Raw genomic sequence first — 15,786 nt, 5'->3', positions numbered from 1 at the left:
CTGCAATCCGGGGGAGGGGGTACGCATCGAGGTGCGTGAACCGGCTAATGGTCTGGCTGTAATCAACCACCATCTGGAACTTTTCCCCGGTCTTGACGACCACCACCTGAGCTCTCCAGGGGCTATTACTGGCCTCTATGACCCCCTTACGTAAGAGCCGCTGGACTTCGGCTCTAATAAACACCCTGTCCTGCAGGCTATACCTCCTGCTGCGAGTGGCCACTGGTTTGCAGTTAGCGGTGAGATTAGCGAAGAGTGGAGGGGGGTCGATTTTTAGTGTTGCTAAACTGCATATAGTGAGGAGGGAGGGGTTCCACCGAAGCTGAGTGTTAGGCTCCTGAGGTTACACTGGAAATCCAGTCCTAGGAGGAGGGGGGTGCAGAAGTCTGGGAGTACATACAGTTGGCAGTTGGTGTAGTTGGCGCCCTGTATCGTTAGTGTTGCAGTAGTGCGCCCTTGTATCTGAACGGAGTGCGACCCCGAGGCGAGGGAGATAGTTTGCTGCGTCGGAAATATCAGAAGCGAGCAGCGCCTTATCAGGTCTGGGTGAACGAAGCTCTCGGTTCTCCCGGAGTCAAAGAGGCACAGTGTCTTTTATCCGTTGATTTGGACGGACATCATGGAGCTTTTGAGGTGCTTTGGCCGCGACTGGTCCAAAGTGACTGCATTGAGCTGCGGGTAGTCGGTGGCATGGTCAGCGGTGCTGGAGTGGCCCCATGATGACTGTCCGCGGAGGTCGTAGTCGTCGAGTGGCATATCGGGTGATGGCCAAGATGGCGGTCCCCGTTGATCGCACGTGGCAGGCGGCGAGGAAGATGGTGTCCAAGATGGCCGCCCCCATAGATTGCACGTGGCGGGCGGAGAGGAAGGTGGCGCCCAAGATGGCAGCCCCCATGAATCGCATATGGCCGGCCGCGTAGGGGAGGATTGCCAAGATTGTGCCCCCCATTAGTCGTACATGTGCGGAGGCGGAGTCGGCAGACACGCTGCCACATTGCGGGGTCTGCGGGCCTGTGAGTTGGAGGGGCGAGTGTTCTGGTTAGCGTTCGAGTTGGAGTTTTTAGTTTTAGCCAGGCAGATCTTCGCAAAGTGCCCTTTCCGCCTGCAGCTACTGCAGGTCGCGTTGCGGGCCGGGCTGTGCTGCCAGGAGTGTTGAGGCTGGCCGCAAAAGTGGCACGATAGCCCTTCGTGGTGGGCGGGTGGCACGGCGCAGTCCTGAGGCAGTCTCTGGTCGGGGGTCCACGTTGGGGTCGCGTGATCGGCCGGGAACGAGTTTAAACTTTGAAAAGCGACTCTAACAAGGTCGCTAGTGTTATTGTGTCCTCCAGGTTCTGGGCCCCTTTCTCGAGGAGACGCTGGCGCACATAATTGGACCGGACCCCTGCAACATACACATCTCGGACAGCGAGTTCCATGTGCTGGGAGGCTGTCACAGCCTGGAAGTTACATTCTCGTGCTAGAGCTTTCAGGTCGCGCAGGTAGTCTTCTAGCGACTCTGCAGGGCGCTGGCGGCGGGTAGTAAAAATATGCCGCGTGTAAAATTTATTTACGGGCCACACGTACAGGCGGTCGAGTATCGCGAGGGCCTTGGTGTACGAGTCGGTACTATCAAGTTGAGTTGAAATACGATGGCTCACCCGTGCATGTAGAAGACTGAGTTTCTGTTCTTCTGTAACAGCGGAGGTAGTCGACGCAGCCAGGTAGGCCTTGAAGCACCGAAGCCAATGCAAAAATATTTCCTTCGCTTCTGCGGCCTGTGGATCGAGTTCCAGTCAATCAGATTTGAGGGCTGATTCAATGGTAGTTTTTTAAGTCGATTAAATTGGTGCGACCATCAATTCACTCAGAGACATGAGTTGAAGGAAACTGTGGCTTTAATCGATTTACAACTGAGCCTGCCTGCGACTAGCTGAACTGAAGGCAGGCTCGCAAGACCGCAGCACTTTATACTTCCAGATGGGGGCGGAGACAAGGGCGGAGCACTGTACATGCTCCTCATCTCCCCCTGTGGGCAGAGCCGCACAACGGCTCACAGATGGAGCCCACAGGGACACAGTGATATACAGTGTGGATTTATATGTTATACATTCACCACATCCTCTAGTCTTAGAGTCCAGCCCCGAGTGGAAAACCTGTTCGACCCATCCCTTCCTTAGTCTGACCTGGTCAGTTAATCTAAGGTGCATCTCCTGCAACATTTCCACGTCCGCCTTCAGTCCCCTCAGATGCACGAGATGCATGCGTGCCTTCTTAACCGGCCATTTAGCCCTCTTACATTCCATGTGATTAGCCTGGTTGGGGGGCTTCTCGCCCCCCCCCCCCCCCCGCCCATTCCGCCGATCAGCCATCACCTTTCTTGAGCCAGTCTTCAGCCCGCGCCCCACGCATCCGCAGGCCCGCCCCCCGGCAGCCTCTGTCCCCAACCTCCCTATTGTCCCACAACAAAAGTCCCTCCCCCATCAGCAGAACATTACCCCCCCTCCCCCCAGTAACAGCACTATACACATAGCCCCCTCCAACAAGCATACCATCTGCTCACCCCCCACTACACTTCCGTGAGCAAGACCGTCCAGCTAGCTTGGTGGCCCCCGCCCATGGCACCAGACATTTTCCCACCTATTGTCTCCCCCCCCCCCCCCCCCCCCCCCGGGGCTCGGACACACATGCAAACGTAAACAATCCCAACCCAATTGCCCAAAAGAAACACACAAAGAAAATCAAAAAGATCAAACATTTACCATTCACACCTCCATCCCCCATCAATGCAAATACAAATTTTAACTCAAACAGCTCTTCCGCTGACCCCAACTCAATGCAAAAGGCATTACAAGTAACATCCAAAGACAAAAACGATTATTTTTTTGAAAAAAATAACTGAAGAGAAGAGGAAAGTAAAAACACATGAGCACTGCAGCAAAGTTCAGTCCAAACACCTCAGTCCGCTACCAGCCCTTTTCTTCTCGCGAAGACCATCGCTTCCTCGGGTGCCTTGAAGTCGAAATGTTGCTCTTCGTGAGTGACCCAAAGACGGGCCGGGTACAGCAATCCAAGCTTTACCTTTTTCTTAAAAAGGGTAGATTTGATCTGATTGAACCCTGCTCTTCTCCTGGCCACTCCCGGTGTTTAGATCCTGATATATACAGAGGACGCTGTTCTTCGATTTGCAGCTCCATTCTGCCTGGCCCACCTTAGAATGCACTCCTTGTCAAGATACCTGTGGAATCTCACCACCATTGCTCTCGGGGGGGGGTCCACCTACACACGGCTTCCTTGGTAGCGCTCTGTGCATCCTGTCCACCTCCAAGTGTCGGGTGAATTTCCCCTCCCCCAGTAGCTTCTCAATCATACTCACTATGTATGCCCCTGCGTCCGTTCCTTCGGATCCCTCCGGGAGACCCACGATTCTCAGGTTCTGCCGGCGGGACTTGTTCTCTAGATCTTCCACCTTCTCCTGGAGATTTTTCTGTTGGTCTCCAACATTCCCACCTCCAACTCCACTGCAGCTTGTGGTGCTCCTCCTGCTCAGTCAGTGCCTCTCCACTTTCTGGATCACCCGATCTTGAGCATCCAGTCTGAGTTCCAGTCGCGCAATTGACTCCTTAAATCGTGTCCCGACAGTCCTGTTTCTGCTTGGCGAAGCCCTCCTGTATAAACTGCATCAGCTGCTCCATTGACCGCTGGGTCGTCAAGCCAGGAATCCGGTCGTCCGTCCTGCTTTCTCCCGTGGCAGCCTCAGCCCAAGCCTTCTCCGTTCACCTATTTCTTCCTTTCCTAGCACTTCTGGTCTGCTTCTTCATGCACTGATGTAGGATTCCTTGCCATCGTCTGTCCAACATCAATTTTCCACTTCAGATCCAGTCGGGGGGAAAGGTCCAAAGTTCCGACCTGAGCGGGAGCCACCAAATGTGAAACCTACTCCTTCAGAGCAGCCACCGATGTCCCAAGGGTGTATACCTTGACTGTGCATGAAATTCTTCAAATTTATTTGTCCCAGGTCTACTTATTATCTCAGTGAAGTCTGTTTTCCCCCAGTTAATCTTTGTTGCTCTGGATATTCTTCGCCCTTTTCCATAGTCAGTCGAAGATAATGAGATAATGATCACTGTACCCCAAATAATCTCCTATTGTCACTTGATCTATTTGGCACACCTCATTTTCAAGAGCCAGGTCGAGCAGTGCCTGCTTCCTCATTGTACTGGAAACATACTGTTGAAGAGACATTTTCTAAACCTACTCTAACAACTCGATAATTAATGCTCAGTGACCATTTCTCTGTATTCATTCCCAGAACATTGTCAGCACCCAAATACATCACATAAAATGTATTTTTATTGTTGAGAAAGAAAGAAAGATTGGATTTATTTATTGCCTTTTATGACCTCAAGGCCGAAAGTGTTTTACTGCCAATGAAGTGCTTTTGAAGTGCTGTATTGTGGAAAAACACAGCAACCTATTTGTGCGCAACACGTTCCTGCAAACAGCAATGTGATGGTGGCCGGATCGTGTCGCACCTTCTCATTATTCCTGAGGTTGTTAGGTGTTAATATGATCATTTTGCGTTCAGAAGTACTGAGGCCCACTTTACATTCCAAAACCCGCAGGTGGTGCCTTATGTCCAGAACTCCAGGAGCAAAGTGCTGATCAGCAGCAGCCGGGACCACTAACTACATACTTCCGTTATTCTGCAACTGATCCACAGCTGTTGCCATATGAGTGGGGCAGGTTCTGCAGCAGGGGAATTACATGTCATAGGGCCACTTGCAAGTGCCACTATTCTACAACACAAGCAAGAAGCTAGCTTCTTCTCCCACTGACTGGTTTGCTCCTGGGTAATTTTATTATCCATCGATGTAAAATCTGCTCATCTGCCACAGTCTCCTCGTGCTTCTCTCATTAGCCATGCAGAGTAGTTTACGGGCCACCATATCAAATTACCATAGCTGTGATTGAGGGAAAAAAACAATTTCTGGTGCAGGATTTAAAAAGCTGCAGTCAACTGAGGTCAACATCACTTTCAGGCAAAATGCTTTGTCCAGCAACTTTAGGGATGACAGCATCTGAAAGAGCCCACACCTTTTCTGATGCTTCTGCTGGAGGTGCTGCTGGCCCAGCAGAGGGCAAGAGGCCCCATAAGGGAATGATACAGGCTGTCTGGAAGGAGGTGGTAGTGAGAGAGATGCTTAATGATCTCACTAGGTGGTCAAGGTAAGTTAAAACCCCCGCGACACGACATGTCCTCTACCACACAGACAGCTTCATTCATCTCCTTACTTAAGTATACTCTTCCTCTCTCAGCACCCGTATTCACCTCAATAATACCTTGCAGCAACTCTTACCACCATTAATATAGTGGCAGTAATTATTCGGAAAGGAAATAGAAAGGAATGGAGTGGAACATTTAGCTACACCCTTTTACCATTTGAAGTGGCGCATATGCTACAGATAGGATTTAAAGGGAGTTGGCTTTTCTTTTACGCGGAGATCGCAAGTGTGATTATTTTGTGGTGGTGGATGTTTGAGGCAGCAGCCTCTAATAACACATTTTACTGCAACTACTTCCTTCAATCTCTGCCAAATCTGACGTGAGCAGAAGAGACTCTAAACCAAGGTAACGCATTTAGCCCATCAGATGGATTTGCACTCCTACAATATTTGTCAGGATCCAAGGGTTTTTTTGCACACTTTCATTCCTTTTTGACTTTTCGGCCTGTGGAATTTTGAACATTCCTGGAAGATCCAGGCAAACGACCAAGAGGAATCGATGGCGGTTAGGAACAAAAAGGTTTTATTTTATTTACTCACTGCACATTGTACTCGCCGAAGGATCTCCTGCGCCCCGACCCACACTCGGTCCTGGGTATTTATGTCCCAGGGCACCCTTGGTTAAGGGTGTAGGCCCGCAGCCTCATCTGGGAAGATCATATACAGGTGAACCACGGGAGCATAATGGTACAGACCCGTGGCCTCCAGTCGGGTTGTAACAATTCCTGAGCTATTTAACCGTCGCCCTGAGACACGGAGGTACCCATGAAACTCTGATGCTTCCAAATTATATTGTGCATTGTTTGCACTGTAACATAACAATAGTAATCACTTATTGTCATGAGTAGGCTTCAATGAAGTTACTGTGAAAAGCCCCTAGTCGCCACATTCCGGCACCTGTTTGGGGAGGCCGGTACGGGAATTGAACCCGCGCTGCTGGCATTGTTCTGCATTACAAACCAGTGATTTAGCCCACTGTGCTAAACCAGCCCCATATTATTTTTTTAAAATTTAGAGTACCCAATTCTTTTTTTTTCAATTGACGGGCAATTTAGCGTGGCAATTCACCTACTCTGCACATCTTTTGGGTTGTGGGGGTGAAACCCACGCAAACACGGGGAGAATGCGCAAACTCCACACAGACAGTGACCCAGAGCCGGGATCGAACCTGGAACCTCGGCGCCGTGAGGCAACAGGGCTAACCCACTGTGCCACCGTGCTGCCCTAACCAGCCCCATATTAACACATTTGTTTAAATTCCTTTCTCTACTATTACGACAAGCATTTTAACCTGAAAAATTTAATAACATAACAAATGAGATTTCAAAGCAGGGAGTGAGCTTCATGAACGCCCCCAGGCAAGAGTAAAACAATCACTTGAACTATTCATGACATGTTATCTATTGCCTGGATTCTGAAGAAAAGAATTAATGGGGGTGGCTTTCCTCTGGGGCCAACCAGTGGTGCCAATTCAGTGTAGCAGAACTGCCATCCAGCCCGTGCCTATAACCCTGTTACTGGAAGGTTTACCAGGATCAGACTTACTGGGCTCCCTGCAAAGTTCCAGCCTCTAAGTGTAATTGGGAGCCCAACTGTAAAGGGTAGGGAAGAGAAAGCCTGGAGAAAAGGTGAGCAATTGCTTCCAAGGCAGCTAAAGGGAGGCCAAGAATTAAAAAATAACTATCTTACAACTTTCATTTAGCTTCAGGTAGAATCAATTACCTTCTGCTGAATTAAATTCCCTTTGGGCATTTAAGATGTAAATTTTGCCCTAATATCCAGCCTTGCCATGGTGCAGATGCGTCAAACCTGTGGAACTTGCAGGTTGTTTGTTTTGTGCTTTTGTCATTTTTTAATGATAGAACATTATAGTACAAATCATTTTCGATTCTTGGGAGACCTGAAGGCTGTGTGACTTGCAGATTAGACAATCTGCCAAAATCCAACAGCTTCAGCATCTCCTTGGTATCCGGGTCCACCTCAATCATCTCTTGATCCAGAGCGGGAATCTCTGGGACATAGTTATGCTCTTTAATGTGATTACTATTCAACTTTCAGGTGCGGTGCTTTGACTTTCTTTTACTGCTGCAGACTTCTGGAAGTATTGTGTGTTCTTGTCGTCGAGGGAGGCAACAGATACCTTTTCAGTCAGAGTGACGTGAAACAAAATATACTCTAAACAGAAAACTTGCTGCAAGGCAAGGGGCGATGTAGTTGCAGTTTCTCTTGGCTGTAACATATTGGTAATGGTGCAGAAGCAACAGAAGGAGAAGCTGGTCACAGAGGAAGAGGAGGGTATTATTTGTACAAATTAAGGTTAGGTGTCTGCAGGTTGTTGGGACACTCATCAGATAATGACTTATGCATATATAAAGAGACAATCCTCTTTAAGTGGCTGTCAATGTGTTCATTAGTTAATTTGCTTCTTTTAATTGATATACTCAAAAGTGTGTCAAGAAACACTGCCTTCCACTGCAGGAGTGCATCACCATTCGGGAAAGGCAAGTTAATTTATTTTGCCAAATTTCCATTGATGATTTTATTAAAGTTATCGTGACTCTTTAAGGGGCTATCAATTTGTTAATTTGATTATTTGTTTTACTCAAAGGAGTTCAGAACTATAGATTTGGAATGCCTCACTTTGTGAATAAAACTAAGCAAAGATTAACCTCCGGTCTCTTCTTTCACCTCCGGCCAGTTTAACAGAGGGGGTCTCAACAGAAAGTCATATCCATCTCAAGTCTTCAAAGAGGACTTGTCCTGCCCACCCCTCACTGAGGAACAGGGTCTGCATCCGCTACGATTCACCAAGGAGGTGGTCATGGAACTGCACCACTGTTCCAACCTGGACCTGCAAAACAGGGCAAGAATGGCACTGGCAGTTCCCATCAAGGTCACTATGACCCTCAATTTCCACGCTTCCAAGTCATTCCAGACTGGACCTGGTGACATCATCAACTTTTCCCAGTTCATAGTGCATCACTGCATCTGGGAGCTCATCGACGCGCTGCAGACAAGGATTAGGGACTTCATGTTCTCTGTCAAAGCAGCAACACAAAATGCGAATTAATCGCAGGTCTGTCTTGCACCACTCCCAGCTTTATTTTCCATTGGCTTAAATATGAAATAGATGGTGGTTTCACTAATATCCATTTGGTGCTACTGGCTGAGGATTCATTTACCCCTTTGCTCAACTGGGGGAAGCTGTTTTGTGTAGATTTTCAGGATAAGAATGTCCAAGTACCATTTTTCACACTGTTCCAAAGTTGGCTTTGTTCACCCTTAAAATGCACGTGAAAAAGGAGTAGAAAGTAGGTCATCCCTTCTGCAAATCATTGAGGAGTATTTTAAAAGATGTGTGTTTGTAAGAAATTGCAGATGTATTAAATTAATGCTTCATGTCAATTTGGATGAACAAAGATGGCGGACAAATTCCAGAAAAGGTCAAACTGGCTCAAATATTTCAAACATATCTAGAGGTCAGTGAAGCATGCGTTATGAAGAACTTTAACCAGATGTCTTTGCAAGCAAACTCCTCAAGGCAATCATTGAGGAAATAGATGAAAGACCTCATTGGTATAATTTGAAGTGCCATACCAGAGATAGTGGAGAAGAGTGAACATTATTCCAATATGCAAAGATATGTTCCACTTACTCTGACCATCATCACAATTTGAATAGTTGGACAGAGGTATCCTATGAGCCCATCATTTCCAGGAATCTCCTTGACAGGGGCAATTATGCTAACAGTCAGTGGAATGACTGGGGCCAACGGAATGACTGATGTTAAGCTGCCTTTCCAGCGACGGATTGGGGGCTTCATTGCCCAATGTAATACCCTGCTTTCATCCCGCCATTGGGAAGATCACATTTTACTCGCCTCGTTTCCCACTTCTGGGAGCCTCACAAGATTCCACCTCAGGTGTTCTTTCTCCGTGCAATTCCGACTTGATCTAAACTGAAACCAGATGCTCTTCTAGAGTTGACTGATTTTTAATGGGCTACATAAGCACCAGGCAGGGGCATCACCTGGGAATGGGGAATGGGAATGCCCCTGATCAATGGAGAGAAGTTGAGCAAGGTTGCAAGTATTAAAAGCCTGAGTGCAAATTTATGGAGTAGGTTCTGGGCCTTGAATAGAGAGAGCAATGATCTACAAATATAATTCCCAGTCTGTCAGGGGAGATGTACTGTACCCTAAAAGTGTCAAGCAGTTAGCTGCCAGCCATTCTGATTTCAAAATTTTGTGAACTATAGCACAGGGTAGAATTTTAAGGTTGGCATGCAGTTAGCACTCACCATCCTGAGGGTCAGTGAAAAACACGCTGCCGATGACTCTCGGAAGCCCACTACTATTTAATTCTCACTTAGGCATTGATTGACAGAGGGTGGGACTTTCAGCTACCCTTGATAGGAAGTCCTGACCGTGAGAGCTATTGGCCAATTGGATTGGCCGACAGCTCTCCAACCTTGCCAAGCACAGCACCGCTGTGGCCAGAAGAGGCACTGCAGTGTTCTGCCTGGAACCAAATCCTGGGGTCATTGGAAAGGTCCCGGAGGTCTCAGGAGCGGCAGAGAAGAGAACGCCCTGGTGGGGTTGTGGGGTGGGACGAACATGACTTCGGAGGGTCGGCCAAGGAGGGCCAGAGCCTCAGGATGTCTGAGCGGAGGACGTCCCAAATCTGAAGGGGTCTTCAGATTGAGACGTCCCCACCTCTTACCGCCCAAGATGACAAAAAAGAATTCTCTGTTTCCCACATTACTCGCATTAATTGGCATTGATGAGTGAAAGGGAATCTTTCCCACAGCCCGCCCAACTGTAAACTTGTGCCTGGGTTAGGGTGCGTGGAATTGCAGGGGGAATCCCATCCATTCAATTTTACTATTCCCCCTGAGCCCCCCCCCCCCCCCCCCCCCCCCCACCTCTACCCCCGCCTTGGGGGGTGCATAAAATTTCACCCACAGTTTCAACAGACCAATGGATTTCTAGGTTCTCAGTCATACTTCATGATGTATGTACTCATGGGGTTGAGAACGCAATCATCAATTAGAGTATGAAAATACCGAATGTCTTAGAAACCCATCCCCTCTCAAAGTCAGCCTCCACTGCAACATGAATCACATGGCCTTGTATCCAGGTAGAAATGCTGATTAGGGGCAGCACGGTGGCCTAGTGGTTAGCACAACCGCCTCACGGCGCTGAGGTCCCAGGTTCGATCCCGGCTCTGGGTCACTGTCTGTGTGGAGTTTGCACATTCTCCCCGTGTCTGCGTGGGTTTCGCCCCCACAACCCAAAAATGTGCAGAGTAGGTGGATTGGCCACGCTAAATTGCCCCTTAATTGGAAAAAATAATTGGGTAATCTAAATTTTTTTTTTTTTTAAAGAAATGCTAATTAGCTCTCTTTGAGAACTTAACTTTCGTTTATCTTGGAAATGACTGGATAGTTTAAAGCACAACTATTTACAAACTGACATTCTCAACACTTCCTGGGGCATTGGAGATACACAAGGCGTGATCCAACGGCCACGCTGTGCCAGGAAAACAGCTGGCTGTGGCGTGCATGGCCATTGAAAGCTGGGTGACCCCGCTCTCAAGATCTATCCTGATCACCACACCTTGTGAGTTGCAACACAATCTCGCAAGACATGGTGATGTGAATCCTGCCCACAAATGGGGACCAGATGGCACTCATGGGGGTCTCTCAGGGGATCCGAGCCTCCCCAGCTGCATACCCTTTAGGCAGGGTAGTGCCCTGGAACTGGTGGTACCATCTAGGTACCCTGGTAGTGCCAGCCTAGCATTGCCAACTTGGTGCCATTCTGGCACTGCCAAGATGCCCACACAGCACTGCCAGGTGGCATAGGAACTGTCAGGGTGCCAGGTTGGCACTGCCAAGCTGGCATTTTATGCTCACGCATGATTGGGCCAGGGCTGCCCGGTGTGGGTGTTGGGGGAGGTGCACGGGGGCCGCGGACCCTCTCATATTGCATTTGGACTGAGGGGAGGTCAGAGGTTGTTTTGGGGGCCTCAGAGATCGGGACGGCTTTTAAAAATAGCATCCCAATCTCTCAGTACAATGAGGATTTTCGGCGAGCCGAGCTTCCCGCTGTACAAAGTGGAGCTATGTCGAGCCTCGGCTGTGCGTTCCCTGTTCAGGTCCCTGATTCAACGCAGGCCACGTTGAATAGTCTTGTGTTTCTTGGCACATGCTCGCTGTGGGACTTTATTCCGTTTTGGGAGAACCGCGCCCACAGTCTTTCCACTATCAACACACAGGCTACTGCTATCACAATTTCTAAACACTTCACACTATCAACCAGTAAAGCCCCCCCATTCTTGCCGTCAGGCAGACTTCAGAGCAGGTCATACGCCTCTCAACTTTTTGCTTTAAATGAAAGACACAATCCCAAAACATAACAATATTATCAACCTCAAGCTGGAGAACAGAGAACGTAGTCAGAAATAATTGAAAACATGAAACTGATAAGCCTAAATTCCTCATTGCATTTGCCCATATCAGCTTGGCAAAGCTTGTTACACTCTGACTTCTGAGCCAGAATGTTGTAAATTTGAAACCCCATTCCAGAACTTTAATACACAATTTAGAATATAAATGTGTGTTTCAGTGCAGTGCTGAGGGAGTGTTGCGAGATTGGTAGTGCTGGTTTGGTGGGGGTGGGGTGAGGGGGGTGGATGTTGCGAGTGGAAGTGGGGGAGGGGGGTGGGCAGCATGGGGTGGGGGGAGGGGGGGGGGGGGCTGTGTTGGTGGTGGCTACCAGAAAAAGGAAAATCAGTTGTCATTGCACCACAACCCACAATACCCCAGCAAAGAATTGCATCTTCAAGAGGAGGATGGAGTACAATAATCAGGGAAACTTGGGGAGATTTTTGTTTCAAAGCTGAAATGAGTAACCCTAATGTAACACCGAGCATGGGAGAATCAACTTTGGGAATTTTACCTAACACACATGAAATAAAAGGCACGTTCTAGCCTTCATCTACCTTACACACAATCTGGAGTTATCCTGGGCGGGATTCTGCAATAATGGGGCTATGTCCCCACTCCAGCGTCAAAACACAGGCGAATCACTCTGGACTTGTGATTCTCCTACCTGAATGGGATCGGTGGGCCCCAATCGATAGCCTGACCGTCTGTGAGGCCCCCCCCCCCAGTGCAGGATTCCCCCAGCCCCTCTACCAGGGCAGCTGCGGACTCAGTCCGTAGCCGCCACGCCGAGTTCCCGATGGGTGAGACCATGAGAGACTCGCACCGTCAGTAACTTGGCCAGTTACACTTGGAGAATCGATGCGGGGGCCTCTGTCAATGGCCCCCTACCCACGCCATGTAGACCGCGCACGTGCAATTCACGGCAATTCTCTGGGGACTGGAGAATCGGGGGAGCAGTGTCGGTCCGGATTCGGCGTCAACGCCCATTCTCCGCCCTCGCGCCGATCGCGATTTCACCGTGGAGGCTCAGAGAATCCCACTCCTATTTCTTTGATGTGGCTTCGTAATGAAACACTCTGTTAATAACAATACAAAAACTTTCAACAACTGAACCTAACACAATCATTAATCCATTTTTAATGGTGTTCATTAACATAAGCCTGATTCATTATTTTGATTAAGCATTCATCGGAACACGCCACGTTGCTCTATGCCGCTTTGTGAAAAGAGGGAAGGTAGAAAAATTTACAATGAGCGTCAGATAATCCTCCACAGGGAAAAATAAATGGAAAAGTTGAGGGCTGGCGATCCTCGGCCACCTGGTGCGCATCTTAATAACAGATTACACAGCGGAGAAGTGGAAAGCACATTGGGAAAAACATAAACAAAAATGAGGAAATGAAATGGCAGGCAGAGAGTTGAGTGAATGATGTACCTAACCCAAGTATTTAGTCCATAGAGATCTTTATGCCTGTGCTGTGCTCACTGCCAGGAGATGGGTTCACAACCTTATGGGGTTAGGAATAAATCACAAGGTTCTCTATCAACAGTCACAGAAAACAAAGTGTATTCGATCGCAAAGCCAGAAAATAATAATCGCGCCATTCCAATCATCCTGTAAACCAGAAAGACAAACAATGCAATGCATGCCACTCCTTCTGAGCTGCAAGTCAATAGATAAAAAGGACTTTGACCCGTATCGTAAACACTCACAACAGAAATCAGATTGGACGCTACAAAGTCAAAATTTAAAGCAGCAAAGACAGCTTAATCAGTAAATTACAAACAACTGCAAAAATACATTTTAAGAGTAAACAGCTGAACTACAGTTTAGTCCTCATTAGTGGAGCTTTTCTTTTCTCTGTCTGGGCTCATAGCAATGGAAAATTCCATTCCTGTTCCAGTTTATGTCCAGCTTTATCTTGCCATCTTTAATGTTCTCAAGCATTTCAGCCACATATAATGAAAATGCAATCGCACTGACGAGAAGACGGACTCTCTATGGAATTCATTAAAATGTTACGTTTGCTCTTTAAAAAAATGTTATTACAGGCTCAAAGTTGTCTGTACTGGGGACTGCACATTTCTCAATAAAGGCTGTATGTATTTATTGTGAAATTCAATTAAGTGCGTTTGCCATCTTTTAATCCATGCGGTTTTTATGTTTTATCTTGAAAGCAATAAATCGTGCTTTTGCGCTGGCTATCGGCCATCTTGCCCTTTGGCCTCTCTTTCAATGTGGCTAACAAAGCACAGTGCAATTAATCTTTGCCAATTTGGCTAAATTAACAAAATGAATCATTATGCACATATGCAGCAGTGATTGTTTGTAATAAATGTTTATACAGTCTGAAATGTTTCATAACTGAAGCTGGCTACTTTTTGGCGAGAACCTTTCAAACTTCCAAAGAGATTGCAGTAGAAAGCCCATCAAAGAAGCAGAACAGCCTGCTTGTTGAAACCTGAGTACAAGCATTCAAATTTAAATTGCCTACCTCTACTATTTAAGCTTGGTGGCTTTCCATTCAGCTGTTGGTCAGCGAGGATTTCCTTTAAATGTCTTGGCATCCAGTTAACTTGTTATGAAATAAGGAGAAGCATAAATGAAGATGTCTCTTTGCTGAAATACAAGCCTATACGGATTGGCAAAACCAGAAGTGAGATTATTTGGTTGTAAAATAAATAAGACTGACTCAAACTTTTCAAAACACAAGTTCCAAAGCAAACTAAAAAGGACCTCACCCAAATTAAGTTGTGCATGGGATAATAAAGAAATACTTGGCAGCAGTTATGCTCCATGCATCTTGGTGCCTTTCAAGCAAACGAACATTGCAACAGCGCATGGTACAGTCCCCATCACTTACAGAGGATGCATTGGTGTTAATGCAATTAGTCCGCAATTAGTGTTGGATGGTGCATCATCTTTTAAAGATATAAGGGTGAACGTGAACCGATGGCGAACTGGATTCTGATTCTGTTCCATTGCAATTTATAAACAAAACTTTACCATGGAAATGGAGGGAAGCAGTATTCTCCTCATGCCTTGGCCAACGTTGATCCCTCAACCAGTACCGAAAACAGGTGATCTGGTCATTTATTTGATTGCTGTCAGTTGGACTATGCTGTGTGCAAATTAGCTGTTGTGTTTCCTGCATTTTTGAAAAATAGATTTTATTCCAAACATATTCAAAAACACAACACAAATCAGTAACATTCTCAACACCCCCACAGTTTACAGTTTGAACAGTTTTCCCCCTTTTCACCCCTCTTCCTTCCCCTCCCTCTCCCCTCCCCCCCCCCCCCCCAGCAACAAACAATTCCTCAAACATTGTCATGAACAGTCCCCACCATGTCTCAAAGTCCTCCACTGAGCCCCTCAACTCAAATTTGACCTTTTCCAGCTGAAGGAAGTCATACAGGTTCCCCAGCCAGGCCGCCAGCCCCGGCGGCCGCCAATCTAGCAATGCCCTTGGCCAGATAATTAGAGAGGCGAAGGCCACAATATCGGCCCCCTTTCTCTCCATCAGATCTGGCATTTCCGATACCCCAAAGATCGCCACCACAGGGTCCGGCCTGACCTGTATCCCCACAATCTTCAATAGTGTCCCAAACACCGCTTCCCAGTATCTCTCCAACTACTCGCAGCCCCAGACCATGTGCACATGGTTCACTGGCCCTCGCCCACACTTCTCACAATCGTCTGACACCCCCTGGAAGAACCCACTCATCCGCGCTCAGGTCATATGCACCCTGTACACCACCTTGAATTGAATCAAGCTCATCCTCACACATGAGGAGGTCGCGTTTACCCTATCCATTGCCTCACTCCACACTCCCCATCCTATCCCCCCCCCCCCCCCCCCCCAGCTCCTCCTCCCATTTATTCTTGATTCTCACCACCTGCGCTCTCCTTGCTCCCCTAGCCAACCATATATATATCACCAATCCTGCCCTCTCCCTCGACATCCGGGAGCAGCAGCCGCTCCAACAGGGTATATTCCGGCAGCTTGGGAAACCCTTTCCATTCCTTCTATGCAAAGTCCCTCACTCCCTGATGTACCATCAATTGGACTC

General features: G+C 47.8%; 1 long non-coding RNA gene across 1 annotated transcript in view; it reads right to left on the bottom strand.

The window, feature by feature from the left end:
- Positions 1-14,859, bottom strand: part of LOC119974159 — a 43,105-nt gene extending 28,246 nt beyond the window's left edge. The window contains exons 1-2 of the long non-coding RNA XR_005462466.1: positions 14,720-14,859; positions 14,208-14,345 (exon numbers count right to left, since the gene is read on the bottom strand). This is a non-coding gene — a long non-coding RNA (uncharacterized LOC119974159). The remainder of the gene's footprint in view (positions 1-14,207; positions 14,346-14,719) is intronic.
- Positions 14,860-15,786: the final 927 nt, after the last annotated feature.

This window comes from Scyliorhinus canicula, chromosome 1 (assembly GCF_902713615.1).
Source record: "Scyliorhinus canicula chromosome 1, sScyCan1.1, whole genome shotgun sequence".
In the NCBI taxonomy this organism is placed as follows: Eukaryota; Metazoa; Chordata; class Chondrichthyes; order Carcharhiniformes; family Scyliorhinidae; genus Scyliorhinus; species Scyliorhinus canicula.
Note: the sequence above shows the minus strand (reverse complement) of the source record. Positions and strands in the feature narration are given on the sequence as shown.